Below are 18,870 nucleotides of genomic sequence, written 5' to 3' on the forward strand. Positions count from 1 at the left end.
TCTATTTTATTTGAAAATGAATGTCACTTAAAATGCAGTAGAAAACTGTAGATCTTGCTTTTTCTGTTTAATTGAATGTGTTAAGTGTAAACAGTGTAACTCTTGTCATGTGAGAAATTTTGGAAAAAAAAAAAAAAAAAAAGTTGTCTTCTGGATTTCTGTAAACTGTGCTGGAGTTTGTGGAAAAAGCTATACCCATTAGTAGACTTTTGACCACAGCTGAATGTGGGTATGTGGATATCAGATGTGACTGATCCAGTTTAGATCCTTCATAATTATAGGCTGAAGGTAGTGCTGACCAGCCTTGTTGGGAAGCATCAACTTTACCTCCGTATAATAAAAGGAATTTGACACTTCCTCACAGTGGAAGGCTGTTTCACTTGTAAAGCACTCCAGTCCAGCTAGGGGCCCACTGCATTATTGTCCCTAAGTCATAGAAAAGTGAGTATTTCAAATTGCAGGGACAACTTCCCAGAAGCTATTATTTGCTTCATAGTACAAAGCCAAAAAGTGAATCATAAATGCTGGTGGCTATCACTCTACCGATACTCTTATGTGCTTGTTCAGTGGATATTCCTATAGACATGCCATTATACTCAGAGTTATTAAATAATTATTGTGTATGCATTTGAATTTAGTAATCTCAGTGTAATTTTGATTCACTGAGACTTAAAAATGACCTTACAAAATTAGTTTTTATGAGATTTATAATTGGAATAATAGTAGAAGTGTGAAAGAGCAAATTGTTCTGTTCTGCCTGTACATCATTAGGAAATCTGTCTGTAGAATTTTAATTTCACAATATTTATTGGTAATGGCAGTGTAAGCATAGTGTGGAGCAGACGGAGCTCAGCTTGACTGTTCAGATCCCAGATGGAACTTGAGCTGCTGGCAATTTACAAATTCTATATTTGACTTAGAAATTCCTGCAAACGTTGATGCAGAGAAATAATAATGGAACAAGAAGTAATCAGAAAACTGGAAAAGTAAAACTCAACTACATATATTGCCTTCCAGTTCAGCTGAAGTTTTCTTGACACTGCCAATGCCTGACTAATGGTTTGGTATGTTCAGTACTGCACAGTAAGGCTTCTAGACCCGAGGACAGAATGCTATTCCTGCAAGTTAGTAGTTTATATAGACTTCTTCAATACATATTGAGTCTTCAAAAGAAAAAAGAAAAAAGAAAAAAAAGGCATGAAATCTCTTAAGTCAAGACCTACAGAAGTCTATAGTAAAATGTTAACGGACATATAAAAAGAAGGAATTGAGCAAGCAGATCTCTCTAACACTGCTGCACTGGTGCTGTATTTTAGCTATTAACATCTTGTGTGTCTGTGTACCTTTCAGTTTAAAAGCCTATGGGGATGTAAGCTTTTGAAACACTATACTAGGATGTAAAGGTTAAGTCATATCAGTTTATGTAAAAACACCTGCTACCACATACAGTGGGGGGAAAAAAACGTGGAAAGGGTCTGTTGAGGATTTTTGAAAGAACAAATTAAAACGTACCTCATTTTGCTATAGTTCATTTAGTGTATAGGACAAGAAGCAGGGATGGTATCTATTTGGAAAAATGTATAGTGTTGAATATAGCTTTGTAATATGCTGCTAAGAAGGCTGAAGCCTTGTCTACAGCCTTCAGTAAATGCATGTTTTAAGGGTTTGGGATGATGTCCAGGGCAGGTTTTCACTTTTTTTTTTCAATTGACACACAAACTGAGCTGACAGAACTAGTTAATAATAGATATAAATGTATCCCAAACCAAACTTGCATTAGGTTATCTTCTTCAAATACCCAGTCTACAGTCTACTTTGTCTGTAGATGCCCTTTTGTTGGGAGGAGTACATGAGGAGATGGGAGGAAGAGATCCACATTCAGTTTTGTTGAATGAAAATACTGCTCCAGTGTTACTGCTGTGGCTCTGCATGTATGTAGGTCTCCTCATTGGAGGAGCCATGTGTAGTGCTGTGTGTTTTGTCAGGGGACAACACTAGGAGGAAAGGTAGGTTGCATGATGCACAAAGGGGGATTGGTCCTGAAAAAATCTTACACATAGAGAGAAAGAGAAGGAAAGAAAAGGAGGTATTCTGTGGACAGAAAGAATGTATGAGCATTGTAAGTACCCTTATGGGAAAACAAAGCAAAATGGGAGAACTTGATAATAAGGCAGGAGACTATGGATGAAAGGTGAATATAAAGATGAGGGAGAAGAGTTCGTACACACCTGGAAGGCTGTACTGGGAGCAAGTAGTGCTTTAAAATAAGCCTTCAAGTGTAATGCAAAATGATCAATGGAATCTCATTGTAGGTCAGGTAGCCTTAAGCACTGACGTGTTTGCTATCCACCCTGGCACAACATACAGAAAGGATCCAGAAATGTGCTGCTTGCCATGTGTCATCGCTTACTGATCTACTCCCATTGGGAACCTGTTCCCATGGCAACATTGCTATCCTATTATAGCCTAGGTACAGAAGTATAGCAAGTTACATTTACATTTGTGTGTGTGTACGTACTTCCATCGTCTGAATAAACACGCACACATGTTATGTGGGTATTTGGATTGCATACTATAAGTAGCTTTTGGAGTGCAGGACACTTGGTTGGAATCTTTTCTCACCCCAAAATAAGCGTGTTCTATAGTTTAATGAAGGAATGCGCTGAAGTAATACCACAGACCTTAATGTTGGAAGATCTAAAACTGTAGGTTAATTTTATATATTTTGAAATATTTTTGAAACACATTTTTGAAAAGAAGTAGTATTCTGTAGATTATGTACTGAAAACCTGAAATTCTTCCTGTTTTAAAGATTTACGTATAACTTGTATAGGTATAAGCTACATCTGAGAGTAGATGTTGCAACACATTGTTCTGCACATTGGATTGCTTTAATGGAGGACTAGGCTGTTCTGTGATCATGCCTTGTAAACATTATAATTATGTTTACTTCTAAATAATCTAATCACGGTTCTCTCTATGGTAGGTATAGAGACCTTTGTCATTGTACCTAGTTGAGAGAGTTAAATTGGGTATTTTAAAAGGTAATTACAGCGACTAGATTTCGGAAGCAGAATTCTGATGAGAGGGTCTGGTGTTACTGCAAATACAAAGTGTGTTTAACAATTTGTGGTCCAAATACTAGGGTGCAAAATCAGCAAATAAGAAGTAATAAAATAATATACACAGTATGTTTGGGGGGGGGGGGGAATTATACCAGCTCTCTTTCCTTCATGTATTTATGGGAAATGTTGTATGCTGCAGCCACCTCATACTTGAATTCACTTGAATACAGTGCAGCTGTAGTTTCACATCTTTTTCCAGCTCCTTCAAAAAGCTGAGTGTTTTCCTGCAAGTGTAGCAGCTGCCCAGAAACAGCTTGTTTCTGCTAATTCTCAGTTTTACCATGCAAAACAGACAGTTGTTTTTCAGCGGCTGCAGAGGGAAAAAAAAAAAAAAAAAAAAAAAGTTATTTAAGTTATTTTCTCCCAGGTGAATTAGGGGAGTAATCAACTGATCTTTAATGTGGCTTTTCAATTTCTTGCCTTGTATGTGATCTTAAATAACAGTTTTGGATGTTTTAAATGTTCTATACTCCTTACAGTACTTTGAAATGTACATGGTATTACATTTGTAGAAAGATAGGGTAAAATTACAAAATCACAGTATATATGAGTTTATTAGGGCTTTCTGCATCTAATCAGTGCTGACTGTTATGATTGATAGCAGTCATGCTAATACATATTTAGCAGATTAAATGGCTTCGTGACTAGTACTGCTGTTACTCTTTTCCCTCCTGCTGTCATCAGTATCATTTAAGAAACTGCACTCTCACAAAGAAAACTAGCAAGAATGGGAATCAATTGTTCTTTGCTTCAAGCTTCAGATGATGTGGTAACATTCTTTCGGTATGTACCAGGCAAGGGTGATAAATTGTTTTCATATATCTACTGAAGAGAAGATAGACTTCTGTGTACTTTTGTAGCAGTTAGCTATGGGTTGGGTATAAGGCTGCTTCTTTCTTTGTAACTAAACATTAGGCTCTTGAAAGAACTGGAATCCCTATTGATAGAGACCTTAAAAAAAAAAATCATATAAGTAACTGCTGAAGATGCTTTAGGTGTATGTGATCTAGCTTCGTTGCTGGGGGATGCAGTAGATGCATATTTCCTGTCATTTTCTTAGCTCTGATTTTTTGTTGTTCTGACATATTTTCCAAAATGCAGCTTTAGACTGGTTCTAACCACCACTTTTTAATGCCAGCCACACTAGCTTTAGTACTTAATACTGCTGGTGCAATACTATTCTCTATCTGTGTGCTTTTCTTGAAGTAGTGAGTTAATAATTTTTTCATGAATTTCTATTTTTGAGGAAAAAAATTTACGTGAGTCAAGAGCATTATGTGGTGATGGTTGTGTTGTTGTGTTTTTTGTTTGTTTTTGTTTTTTTTAACTGTACATATGTTCGTTTTTTAGACATTGACCAAGAAAAAGAAAACATGAGGTGGAGTGTATTAGAGTTATGAATAAAGGAAGAAGTGGTGATTGATGTGCTGCAAAACATTTTCAAGGTAACTTGACGTTTCAAGGTAACTTAACATTTCTAAAAAAGCACGTTGACTATGGTATGAGATTCCTCTCATAAAAACCTGTTTCCAAGATGAAAGAATACAGTGAACATACTTTTATATTCATAAATCAAACAGATTTTAATTTATTCATGGTTACAAACCTAATTGCAATTGGGCTACAAACTGAAATGTATGAGGAATTACTGTTCTAAATAACAGCTTAGATTTTAAAAAAGTCAACTGTGATTAAAGACCATGGTTAGTTTGAATTCTACACCTGTCTAATGCCTCACTTTAAAAGAAAAAATGATGTGGCTGGCAGGTTTTATTGAAAAGAATCCAGAAAACATTGGATGTGGGAAATTACAGTCATCTCACTAGAACCTTTTTGCTTTCATTACTGCCCCAAGCAACCAATACTCATCAGACTCTGCAAACTACCTGATATGAATAAACATTGTAAAATATTTTAAGTCATTCGGAATCTAAGCATATCATGAGTCTTTATATCAATAAGTAACAATAAAAGTGAGTTGTGCCACTTTATATAAAGTGAAAAGAGCCTACTATAACTTACTAAGTTACCTCTTGTTCGCCATTCTCTGTGGGATATGTGTCTGTGTAAGTGTCTCTTAAGAAATGTGTATTGCTAGTGACTTAACCTGATGCATAGATAAGTCTTTCAGCAAAAATGCTACAGGGAGGCTTTTTGAGCCCACCAAAGAGGTTTGAACATAGTAACAAGTATTTAACTGTATTTGCAAGAAGGATCTTTTTTTAAGGATGCTTTCTTTATTTCAAACAAACAACAGTGACTATTCATGTTTGAAGATCAGTAATAAATCAGCATAATTTTTTGAATCTTAATGTCATTGTAAACTAGATGCTGTATGGGATAAATTTAAAGAACTCTAACTGCAGGAAGCTTTTATTCCATAAATTGTTAGAAATGACCTGGTCCTTTGAGTAATCTGCTCTACTAACAGAGATTATTCTACAAAATAAACAAGTATGTATAAGTTGATTCTAGCAACTTTTGAAGATACTGTTGTGTTTCTGAGCCATAGTTCTCTCTCTGTTTGTCCTGCAGTAAAGGAATGAGCTAACTTTGGTAGGAAAAAGAAAGTAAAATCTAAAATTATGAATAATGCAGTATTGAGTATAACTTAACTTACACTTTCTAGAGCCATTAATATTTCAATCTGTGTATGTTTTTGAATGTAGCAACATGTGACTAATTAAAAATATGCAAAGGTTCCAAACCACAGCATCCTGCAGTGGAAAACCAGGCTTAGGTGCATGTGATGAATTCCTAGAACCAGATAGTGTGCCACAGTAACTGAGATTTTTGTATTGCCATTTTTTTCTTTGAATCAAATAATAAGGAAAATGTAAATGATCGCAAATATAGTAATAATAATGTATTAATAACTTAAAGCTGCAAAGCAATATTTCTCATGCCAATTTATATGTAAACATGCTCAGATCACTTAGCTCTGCACCCCTCCCTCACTTAATCCATCTGTATATTAACATAATGCTACTTTAGTGTCTTAAGACTGTGACTGTAGGTCAAAATTAAACACACTTTTGTTCTTGCTGAAATAAAGGGGGGTGGACAAGGGGGTCTCTGTTGACCCCAGTGGAAACAGAATAATATCCAGTGTTTATGTACTTTTGTATAAACACTAATTAGGTGTCCATATCTGATTATTTCACTTAAAAATTCCCATATGAAAAACTTGTAGCCACGATCATCCTCTTCCGTGTCTAGTTGCATTAAATGCCTCAGAACATTGCTTTAGTAAAGAGCAAGATGCACAGATCCAGGTCAGAGAGCTTACCTTGAGCTAGATACTTTTTAGAAAGTTAATGTTATTACTCAATACAAGAAAATAGATGAAAATCCTGTTGAATTCTGGAGATTTGTATTAAAGGGTTAGCACGTTCTTTCTGCATGGGAGGTGTCTGCATGAAGTCAGCTCTGATCTAACAAGCACATGTTGCTATAGTAATGGAGTCTATTGAATGTTAACGCACTGCTTCAGCTATGTGACAAGTATAAAGTCTAAAATCTGTGATATGCAGTTTCATTTGTCAATGCACGTATCTGCTATACTTTCCCTTAAATATTTGATGGTGAAGAACCATTTCTTTTTACTTCTATATTTTCAGGAGTTGCAAGCTCTCTTTAGCAAGCTTCAAACTTGCCTACAATATGTTTAAGAATAAAAAAAGAAAATCACTGTATCTTACAGGATGCTGTAGTGATGTTCCTACTAGATACAGGAAGCTTTAATACTCTCATGACTTGTTTTAATAGAATCCTTTGCATAACTGATGCTAAGAGGCAGCAAAGTTGGCTTTGCAGTAATGATTTCTGGTGTTCAAAAAAAAATGTAACCTGTTTGTGTTTACTGTTGATGTGGTTTTAACTTTCAGGAGAATGAAAGCTGGTTCGAGTTAGCTTATTCGCCTTTCACTTTTTGCATGTCTTGATAAATGATTCACTGCTGAATCAGAAAATACGAGTATTCATAGTGAAAAAGATAGAATTACCTTTGTGTAAATAAAACACATACTTCAGTTTATTCCACTATGCTTGTCTGATATTGCTGCACATGTCTAGAAAGGCAGGAAGTTCTGGGCACTAGTCTTCATCAATATAATTTCCCTGAAACCTGATGACTGTACAATAAACATGCACAAATAAAACATCTGCTCCTATAACTGCTATGCATGCCCCAGTGAGAGGATGTGCCGCAAAAGGCCCAAGAACATCTAGGCAGGTTTTAAGTTCTTATCAGAGTTATATTTGTACATCAGTATTTATTTAAGTTTAACCTCACTGTGTGTCATAAATCTTTGACAGCTGGGTTAAAGATCAGTTTTTCATTTGTGTTCTCAGGAATTGCTTTGTAAACCAGCAAGTGCAAAGGCCACAGTGACATTAGTTACCACGAGCTTACTGTCAGAGCTAATCTAGGACAACTAAAGATGTAAACAGGCGGGCTTTTTGGCCAAAGAGGACATTAATTAAGAAGGACCATGCTTAGATGTATAGAATTTAGTGGTAATTTCTACAGGTTTTATACTGACATAACATGAAGTGTATGATATGGAGTAATTCCATTATCTAACAAAAAAAATTTTTGTTTTGTTTTGATTTTTACATGGGTTTACACCTGATATACCCACTGGTTTCAGAAGGCATTCCATTCCCCCACCTGCACCCCAGATATAACTGTACTGCAAGAGTACTTTACAAACTGATGATTTTCTAGTTTTCCTTTCATTTCTTTAAATATTTCTTCTGCAAAAATAATGTATTCCTAAATCTCAAAGGCCTTTACCACAATCATGTCTAATACTGTTATGATGCCTCTCAGTGATAGAAGTTCAATGTCATACTGAAAAATTAATTGAATAATTTTATAAGATATACATTAAAATATTTACATTTTCTGCTTTCGGTGTTTAGACCACTGCTGAACTGGAAGTGGCTTTGTAAATGAAAGAAAATTTCCCTCCTTGCTCTTTAAATTTTTCATAAATATTTTTTGTTTGCAGTGTTTTTAAATGGATATTCCAAAAAATATTTGCATAATAAACAATTAATTACATGGTATGCAGAACTGATATCTTCCACACGCAAAACCTTTCTATAGGAATCTATTTTAAGTAACTAAATTAATTTCTTCACTTAAGTGGTATTTGTATGATAATATTACTACTTAAGAATACAAGCTTTCTTAAGACAAGCCTTGCCTGTGTCTGATTGAAGTCTTTTGTGTGATGTTTTGAATTTGGATGTGAGTACTAGATGGTATTGTTTAGGTCAATCTCAGATGCTTTATTAGTCATTTTTGTCTTCTGGGGTTTCATGGTGGGAAGCAATTTTTAACTTTTCCAGTACATAAATTATTTTTTATCTAAAGACAAAGGGAAGAATCTGATCATAAGTCAGCCTTAGGAGTCCTATGTTAACTTCTACAGTAAATAAGAATATTAAGAATTTTATAACTCTGCATTCTGTTCTGCAGCAAAACCAGTGAGCATGTTTGCTTCATGAGCATGTTTTGCTGTAATAGAAAAAATATGTAATTGGCAGCTTTCCTATTTTCCAACTGCAGAAGATAATAGCAGCACTTAAATATGGAAAATAATTTGTAAAACAAACTAGCAAAATACATTCATGTCTGCATACTCAGCCTGAGTCAATGATTTAGCTATTCCAGATCATCTGGTATCTGGCAGTTAGATGAAGAAAAAAATGTCAGTCTCAGAAGGCATATCTTAGTTTCCATGGAGCTGCTCAGGTCTTCATGGATGTGTTGTAGGTTAGAACTGTACTATAGTTAGCAAAAGCAGCACTGAAATAAATGGGGAGGGGAAAGGCTGTATGAAAACATTTTAGAGAAGAAAAATTAAACAATAAAGAATACTTAGCATTTAGCTCTTCACAGGTAAATACAGATAGATAAAAGTCAAGTTATCCTCATGTCAGCCTTGTCAGGTAGGTAAATGTTTCTCTATTCTTAAGCTCTTTGGGTTTTATCCATGAAGAGTCAAGACATTGCTTGTTATTAGTAACATGGAAATAAAACACTGGGAATCAGGTGTAGGGTAAGAAAGTTTCTATCAGTTCATGGGCTCATGCACTGGTTTCAGCAGCTCTGAATGAAGGGACAGGGATGGGAAGACCCCTGTCTTGTTTCCTCCTTGCGTGTCAGCAACTTGGTCAGCTGTTTTCCAAGTAGAGATAACCCCTTTCCCCCAGAATCCCAACTAATCAAAAATATTCTTGAGCTGAGAAGCAACACAAATGAAAGACAGCTTGATTTAAAATAAATAAATAAATAATAATAATATTTTTTCTTCTGGCAGGGATGAACTTTTTTTCTGGTGGAATATGAAAAGCTGTGATAGTCTCATTAGCTTTGTAGACTGTAAGAAGCTGATTCTCAGTGGTCTTTGATAAAAGGCAGTTGCATCTGACTGGACGTTCAAATCAATTGACTGCATCCACGTACCCAAATGTATTTGTAGTAATTGAGCCGCCCCTGTACATCTAATTATACACTATCATCAAGGGCTCATTAAGAGGATAAGTACTAGTTTGGGAAACATCTATAACTAGACAGCGCCATTCTGGAACTGCAATTTAAAGACAAAAGCTAATTTTAAAACATTATCTAATAAGTCTCTGAGATAAATGTAATTTTCTAAGGCAAAATTTTGCAGATTACTAGAAATAGACAATTCAGTAACAAATGGTAAGATATGTTTTCTTCTATATTTGGGCTATTATTTCAATGCAAGTCTAACACAGTGAGTAGAATTGACAGTAAAGCTAATGAGAACACTTTTAAATGAGGTTTGAATTTTGTGTTAAATACGCATAAAAATGCATAAACACCAAAGTTTGGAGTCAATTGTGACTGTTTAAAATTACAGTCACCAGTCAGAGTATGAATACAGTCTGTACAAAGAGCTAGCCCTGATGCTTTGTTGCTCTAGGATCATGCAGCCACATAGCTCTTTTCTTCTTTTATAGCTGACCTGAGTTAAAAAACACATCCTTTTTTAATAGGATGGGCTTTTAACCAACAAATAATTCACTTGCAAATTCTCAAGCAAGTCTCTCTAACACCTGTCTGAATGAGGAAGAGTTGTGCCTTTTGCCTCATCCACTGAAAGCTTATATGACAGTATGTATTACACATGATCTATAGATTACATTATAAATTAATATGAATAGCAATTAGTTGAGATAAGCAGGCAAAAGGGGCTGTAATAATGCTGCTTGTATGAAGCAATCTTTTTTGTATATTAGTGAAAATGATAGGTTGCTGCTGCATTTCTAGGAGAGAGGTGTGATTTTAAAGCTCTGCATGGCATGTCTGCCTTTATGCATAGGTAAATCTCCCTGATAAAATCTAAGTCATTGGTACCGCCTGAAGACTCCAATCCTATGATGCTCTTTTCTACTCTCTGTATCAGAACCAAAGCTTTTCCAATTACAGTTATCACAGCTTGCTTTAAAACACTAAAGGCATACCCATTTTTCCACCTTTAATTACATTTTCTGTGCTGGCCCCTACCTTCTCATTTTTGCTTTTCTTTCAGATATATAAGCCCTTCATGCTCTTGATTCTCTCTCCTGTTCTGTGATCTGTAGCACAACAGCACATGTTGGTGTACCATAAAATACAGATGTCTTCCAATTCAGCTGTAGCAGAATTGTACATTTTTTTTGAATCCTGGATCCCAACTGACAACTGCAGCCTTTGAGTTGCCTTGTTTTGGGATTTGGTTCATCATTTTTCAGCACAATTTTGTTTGTTAAATTTAAAGTGAAGAGGAAGTGGGAGTAAAGACAGGTTTACATCAAGAATGTAGCACTTTTATTCAGCCTTGAAATAACTCTGTGAAGTATGAATGCTTGGGAGGTAAAAAATGGAACAAGTAATTGAATACATAAATAAAGAGCAAGGAGAATTTTCAAGTGATTCAGTACCTTCCTCTATTCTGAAGTTTGCCCACCCACTCCTACATGCCACCTCCTGTGGTCCAGGACATTTTAATGCAATGTGGGAGGTTAGCATACAAATTCCTACTGACTGCATTTGTGCATAGCTTCCCACATACATTTTGAAATAGGGTCCCTTATTTAGAAAAGTTAATGAGTATTATAGATCTCTCCTGAACTGCAAATGCAGTGGGTTGACAATTACCTGTTACAGCCATTTAAAATTACTTGGCATTTCATAATTATGTTTTTTAACTTTGTTACTGAGACAAGTTTTCACCGATTACAAGTAGTCAGTAACTTACAGAAAGGTGGTATTGTGCAGAGAGGACTGGAAAAATGGATGCTACGTGTTGAAAGAAGTACCTTGCAAAGGAGGCTGCCCAGTGAAGTTAAACGTGTTCTGTGCTGATTCACTGCCTGCATAGATTACACACAGCTTAGTAGAAAACAGTGATTTCGCTGGAAATGCTTGTCGAATAGCAAATGGCAATTTGGAATGGTTTTACAGCCCTGTAGCACAGCTACAAGTATCCAACTACTGATTTGTAACGATTCTAATAGAATATAATACTACATCCATTAAAATATTTGTCATTTTGGTGACTTTTGAGAAGACAACATGAACAGTGGTTTATGGTTGAGCTCTGTTCTCAAAAGTTAGGAGAAGCTCTTCTTGTGTCCAGAAAAGATAGTCTCAAAGATGAATTATTTCAAAACACCATTACATAGTGAATTTAATAAGCTATTGAGCTGGAAGACTTTGATCTCCTGCACAGAGACCGTCAATAGTCTGGCCACTGCAGAGCTGTGGACAGCAACTTGTTAGACTTCAGATCTTAAGGCAACTTTATTAAAAAAAAAGCCAGTATTTTTGAAACTGCAAGCTCTGAAGGTAACCAAAATTCCAGAATGAAGTTTCAGCTTCATTTTGATTTATATCAAAGTATTTGGTAACTCAAGGTTTCCTTACTGTTCATCAATCCAACATCAGTCTCTGCTTGCCAGGGCTTTCTAGTTGAGAGTCCAGAGAGCTTTAAATTAGCACTTGCTAGGCAGATTTTGATGTAGTTTAGTCAAATTCCAGTAACTGCAGTCCAGCTAGCTACTAGTTTTTTCCTTATCTCACCCAGAGTCAGAATTTTTTGGCTCTGATGAAGTACATTTTAAAAGCAAATGTAAATGCATTGTACCCTGACAGACATCATTCTACCAGCCCAGCCTCCCACTTCCTCCTCCTGCCTTTCTGACATGAAATAACATTTCATTTCTTTCTCTTCTGATTGCCTTACACCCTTCAGATCCAAGCTAAATTCTGTCTTTCTATATGCTTTTCTTTCGTATTTCTATTTTTCCCCTGCTAAGAAAGAATAGGTTTCTTGAACTCAGTTTGCCATTATTGAAGCATTTGGTTTCTTTCCAAAAAGAAACTGTGGATAACATTTAATTGCTATCAATTTGCTTCTGTCTGTATGGAAGATTTTCATGCAGCGTTTGGCTTTGGAAGGCTTATTTAAGCTTAAAGTGTTGAAATATCATTAACCATTTAAGTAGGGGGAAAAAAAGCTAGGGCTCGATGACAGGAACCAGGTTGGAAAGGCTAGATTCAACGGCAGGGAGGAGGGTTTGGATGACTGGTTTAGGGGAGTCAAAACTAGATTGAAGGATTTTTAAATCCTTCCAATAAATTCTTAAAAATCCTTAAATTGAAGGATTTAAAAATTGGGGGTGTATTTTTTTTTTTTTTAGCTTTGTTACTTATATTCCAGATGACATATTTTAGTTATATTTTTCTTCATTGTTTCTAGTCTGTAATAGAAATACACATGAAACATACAACTACGTACTAGTAACATACAAAATGTGTGAACACCTGTTACGAAGAACTGCTGAGAAAGCTGGGGGTGTTTAGCTTGGAGAAATGAAGGCTCTGGGGATGTCTGATGGCAGCTTTTCAATTATTAAAGGCAGCTTAAAACAAAGCTGGGGAAATATTTTTTTACTAGGGCCTGTACCGATAGGGCAAGGGCTAATGGTTTTAAATTAAAAAAAGGTAGATGTAGATTAGATAGATATAAAGAAGAAATCCTTTACTATGAGTGTGGTGAGGCACTGGAACAGGCTACCCAAAGAGATTGTGGATGCCCCATCCCTGAAAGTGATTCAAGGCCAGGCTGGATGAGGCTTTGAGCAAGCTGATCTAATGAATCACCCTGTGTCAGGGTGGTTGGACTAGATGATCTTTAAGGTTCCTTCCAACCCAAACCATTCTATGTTTCTGTGAAAGTGTGATGTGGCGTATACTGCAATAGCTACAAATAGATGAAGAATCAAAAATGCAGTATCTTTAACTAGGATTAGTTAGTTGAACAGGACAGAATTACCAACAAGGAATGTTATACAGAAAATGCATCTGTTCACACGCTACATTTTTCTCAAGTATTCTTTCTTGTAAAAGAAATAGTATGCCAGCTTTGTCTTTTTGTGGGTGATTTATTCTGTAGATCAATTATAAGACAGTAACTTTGGAGTTAAAGGTACACAACTAGATTCTGACTAAAGGATTTTGAACAGTACTGTCCTGCATCTAGAGATGTTGCAAGAGCTCAAAACTTAAGCGGGTACAACAGAAGTGAGGATCTCACACACGGGGCAGATTACGACGTTCTTTGCTTTATCATTTTGCCCTCGCTCAAACCTCTTTAACATTTCACTACACAATCTCACCTTCTAAAGATCCTTACAAATACCTGAATTGTGTAAAGGGGGTGCCAATCCGTGTCTTGGAACCTACAGGTGCGTGTTTCTGTTCTGTGCCTATTTGGTCCATGAAACTATGTCCTGGTCATGTGGATAGGCAGGGACCCTTTATCATTGCCCCTTGCCAGCGTTCTCCCTCAGATCTGTTTTCAGATTGTGCTGTCATCTTTAGTCTGCTGGGTCATGATGTCAATGAAAAAGATAATTACTAATACTTATTTAAATAAGAGACATAGGAGATATTAACAAGAAGTCTCTGAAGAATGAAGGCACATGCTCAGTTCAGTGAGAATCATATTTCAGCTCTAAAGTATTTCTTGGCCTTCCGTTGAAATTCTAATTCTTCTAATTTTCATTAGCACACTTAATATACTCCGTACAGTTTCTTCAGTGGGGCACAAGGAAATATATCAAGCACATAAAATCTGTTACAAGTAATGGCTGTGAATCTTGCTGGTTCTTGTTTCGATGTCTTTACAGCCATTGAGCAGCCTTTCTTCCTCTTCAGATATTATCCACATAAATTTGCACACATAACACTTCAAAGCCAGCCTCAAAAAGCATTTAAAAAAACAAAACAAAACAGAACAAACAAACACTAGCAACAGCAGCGATGTTGCCACCTTGGTTGTGGTTTGGAGGCGTTTCAGTGTCTTAAGCTGGAGGCAGGATGTGGATCAAGGAAACAGCTAGTAAAAAAGCACCAATGTGCCATAATGTTAAAAGGTTCAAATACTAGATTTCTAAGATCACCAAAACTAAAACAAATGAGAATTCAGTCTCCAATATGAGAATGAGGTTGAGGATAAGATTTACTAGCAGAAACACCAAAGGTGTGGCTGAAATACAAAGCAGCATAGGAAAAATATCCATTGAGTTGGAATGAGTAGCTTTGATTCTTGTCCATCTGGCCAAGGCAGAACAGCCAAAGCTTAAGAATGGCACCTGCAGAAGACAAGATCTTTTACTACTGAATTGTGAAAATTGCACTCAAAGGCCAAAGAACCACGGATTCAGGAAGTTCATCCATTCTCTGGGCCAAGAACAGTGGGAGGGGAAAAAAGTTTATTTTCTTCAGAAAGGAGCCTTACTAAGTTATAATAAACGTTGTTACATCCACAACCAAATCAATAAACCTTCCAAAACATCATGTGGACACAGATTTGGATCTACATGTACATCCAGATGCTTTAAAAAACAAATAAACAAAAAAAAAAAGCACTCACCTCAGTTTATGTGCCTCATGCACTTTACAGCAGAAGAGCTGTTGTGACTGTTATCTAGGATGAAGGCTATCTGTTGAAACATGTACACAATAAAAGACTGGCTAGTTTTTGGCTGCCATATTTTAGGGAAAAAAGGAAAAGAGAAAAGAAAAATACCGAGTTACTCGCTAGAAGAAAAATGTCTTCTCATTTGGGCTAAGGTTAAGTATTTAATGAAACTTTCTATATTCCATCCTGTCTTTTTTATACACGTACAAAGAATCTGGTGGCAAGCAAAGGTATAATAGCAGTCTTCCTCTTCCTGGCTCAGCTTATTCAAACTGCTTAGACCTATACAAGAATTCTGTTTTGTCTGAGATGGTCAAACAAGAGTTTCAAAGATAATAATAGCAATGAAAATACCTAGCCTGTAGGCAGAGCATTTTCATGCAGCTCAATTTGCCATCTGGCTTGATGACTTTGTGGATCCTTACACTTTACTCACATAAGGTGACATTTTTAGTTATATACACAATTACAGTATGGTCAATAATTCTGCCTTCCCAGAAATGTTACTAAGTATGAGTCAGTGGTAAAAAGTTAAGTGAAAACTTAGAGGTACTTGAGATTTGTCCATTGTTCAGCTGCGCAGTAAGAAAACAGATCCAGCTGCATTCACAGATTTTTTAATATTTTCCCTTATACTCAGTATACAGAACTGTGAAATACATTTATACAGATACTCCGTCTAGTTGTTGAAAAAAGAATATATGTTGATAGAGAAGCATGTGCCCAATAGACAGATAACAAATCTTTAAAATTTAGCAGCTTAGATGTATGTTCTGTTGTTGGTGAACGGCTGCCATGCTTCTGCTTGGACTTCCAGCAGCAACATTCAATTTTGGATTTAATGCAAGCATGTAGAGGGGAGTGGACATATAGTTCTTGCCTCAGGTTCTTTCACTCAGAGTTTGAATCAAGCTGAAGTTTCTTGCCTTTTACATCTAGATAGAACAATCCTTGTCTACTTGAAGTTCTTCTAAGAGTAGAATCTGCATAGAAATGCTCAAAACCAGCACATATTTTGCAGATCTCAGATCTTCAATGTAATCCTGCCTGGACTTCTCAGGTGAAAGCACACATGCTCTTCAACATTACCACCAACAAATCCTGTAACTGTTATATACTAGTGCCCTCTACTGAATTTTTAATATAAGCCATTAAAGGCTGCATTATATCACCCTGAGAAGTCTGCAGAGCTTTCACAGACAAAAATGTAAATTGGAAAGAGTTGATATTCATGCAGAAAAACTGGATAATTTGAACTTTTCCACATATAATGACATATTTCCCAAACCGAGTCATGGTTTCATTTTTAAGTAATTTGCCCACAGGTCTACCAGAAAGTCACCCAAAAGCAAGTAAATTCAACCCAAACTGTAAAGTCCTAATTCTTCTTATGTTTATGAGGATCATTTATTTTTGTCTTTAAAACAGCCAATCTGTACAGCAAAACTATAAAACAAAAGGTATTCAAAAGTCCCTGGAAGAAAATCACAATATATCTGAGCCAGAACACCACAAAGCCAAGCATCTGTATACATGAGTTCTCCCATATTTTAGCTACTTTAACTACTTCAAAAAACAGCATCACGTCACGCTCAGACTTAAAAGCACACTCCAGTCACTTCTAGCTGCTCAAGTCATTTAAAAAAAAAAAAAAAAAAAAAAAAACTAGCAGATGTGAAATGAACCAAATATTGCTGCCTTCAAGCTGTACACACAGTTCTTTTCCGTGAACTGAGGGTATCTTATTAGCGAACCTCACTTACATCCAGTCTTGAAAGAAATGACATCAGAACAAATTAAGCATTAATCCTCCTAATACAGTTTCTCAGGAACCGATTTTTTTTTTCAGTATAGGAAAGATTTCTGCAGGACATAAGACACTTCAGCTGTGCTTACATCCCCCAATATTACAGAGTTTTCTGCATTCTCCTACATCACCCCTTTCTAACAGAGAACAGGGAAATTGAAGAAGCAAGAGAAAATGCTATAAATCTGTCATTAAAATAAAATAGATTCAGGTCAGGTGATAATTTCCTTGGTTCCATCATGCTTGGAAAGGGAATGTTTTACTTCTCCCTTCACTTTCACTGCCATGACCAAGCTTTGCCATCCATAGCCAGGACACCCCACTGACCATTCTTTGAGATACTCCTCCCTCTAGTGGCTCCGTTAATATCTGTACTGCAAAGCCATAGCCAAGGTTTGCATTCCAGACAGCATTCCATTCATCTTTAAATCCTATTGTTGTTCCCCAGGAATGAAATAAATACTGATTTTGATGGCCTAAGAGTCCCTGGCACACAGAATTTTAACTGAAGAAGCAGCATATCCCAGGAGGAAAGCTGTGATTCTAGATACAGTGTTTGAACATCAAATTTCTCAGGTATTTCCATACAAAGTGGAACTATTTTCTAAAAATTTCCATGAGACTTCATTAAAGCAGTTACAGACTCAGAATCATGGTATCATTGAGTATTCTGTAAATCCCCCTCCTGCTCCCCAATTAAAATCCATTATGTTTCTATGTCCTTGTAGTTAAAACAGACTTAAATGAACAAACAAAATGCTCAAAAGCTATTGTCCACTGAGAACATCCCATTTTCTTCTGTTACAAATTCAGCCTTTGGAAGCAAGTTTTACGATTGCATGCGGTTAGAGAAAGAAATACAGAGTAATTTTTAAGCATTTAGGAGTCAGTATAGTAGCATGTTCTAAAGCATTGTATAAACATCACCTAAGTTTAATATAGACCTGAAAAACAGAAAGCCAAAAAAAAAATAAAACTGACTGTCAAGTTCTTCTCAAAGCACTGTAGCAAGTTACCAGCAAAGACAGGATTATGACTGTTGTGGAAATGACTAGAAGCAGCCTCTCAGCCTTTTTCCCTGCAAGCTTTGATTACAAACAAAATAGATTGTGATTTGGCTTTACTGTTCAGAATAGTTACTTTTTTGCTTGCTTGTTTCAAGTCTTAGTTAGCTATCAGATTCATAGGCTTAGAACATGCACCCAAACTTTAATATTTATCACTTTTTTGAGAAAATGTAATTTGCCTTGAAATCTGTTTGCCTTGAAAGTCTGCCTTTGGACGGCCACTGCATTAGTAAAATCCACGTTCGTCTTTGACAAAGAGCATGTTACTGTTGATGTTACTGTTGAGGAGTAAGTCAAAAGCAGAATGAGAAACTGAAATAGCTGAGCATAAAGAAAAGGCACAATTAAACAGGCTCAACCATCTGTAGCTGCACTGCAGGAATGGGCCATTTAACAGTGGTTGTAAAGACTGGGTAAGGATATGCATAATATGCAACTTCCTCAAATTCATTAACTCTATCAAAACTAATAGTCATTGCATAAATTGGGCTGTTGGAATATTTAACCAGCAAGAGAAACAGCTAAATTTCTAGTTGGATTGCCTTAAAGGCAACAAAATGTATTTTGTTTGCATTTTGAATTCATTTCCATGGATAGATTTTATTTTTCAAGTTTCTTTAAGGACTTGGTTTTGTTAATGCTATTTATTGTGTTATATCTTAGTGTACTTTTCCACTTATGCAGCTTCTGAGCCCTGATTAACACACATGCTATTTCATGCTAAACATCCTTTCTCCACAAGGAGACTTTTTCTTCCACTTGCTTTTCTTGACTTTCTTTAAACTGGGTCAAGTGTTTATGCATCCACATGACAAAGTGCAAAAATGGATTAGTTCAGTAAAATAACAATAGCCACTAAC

This window comes from Netta rufina (genome assembly GCF_964035555.1).
Source record: "Netta rufina genome assembly, chromosome: 13".
Classification (NCBI taxonomy): domain Eukaryota; kingdom Metazoa; phylum Chordata; class Aves; order Anseriformes; family Anatidae; genus Netta; species Netta rufina.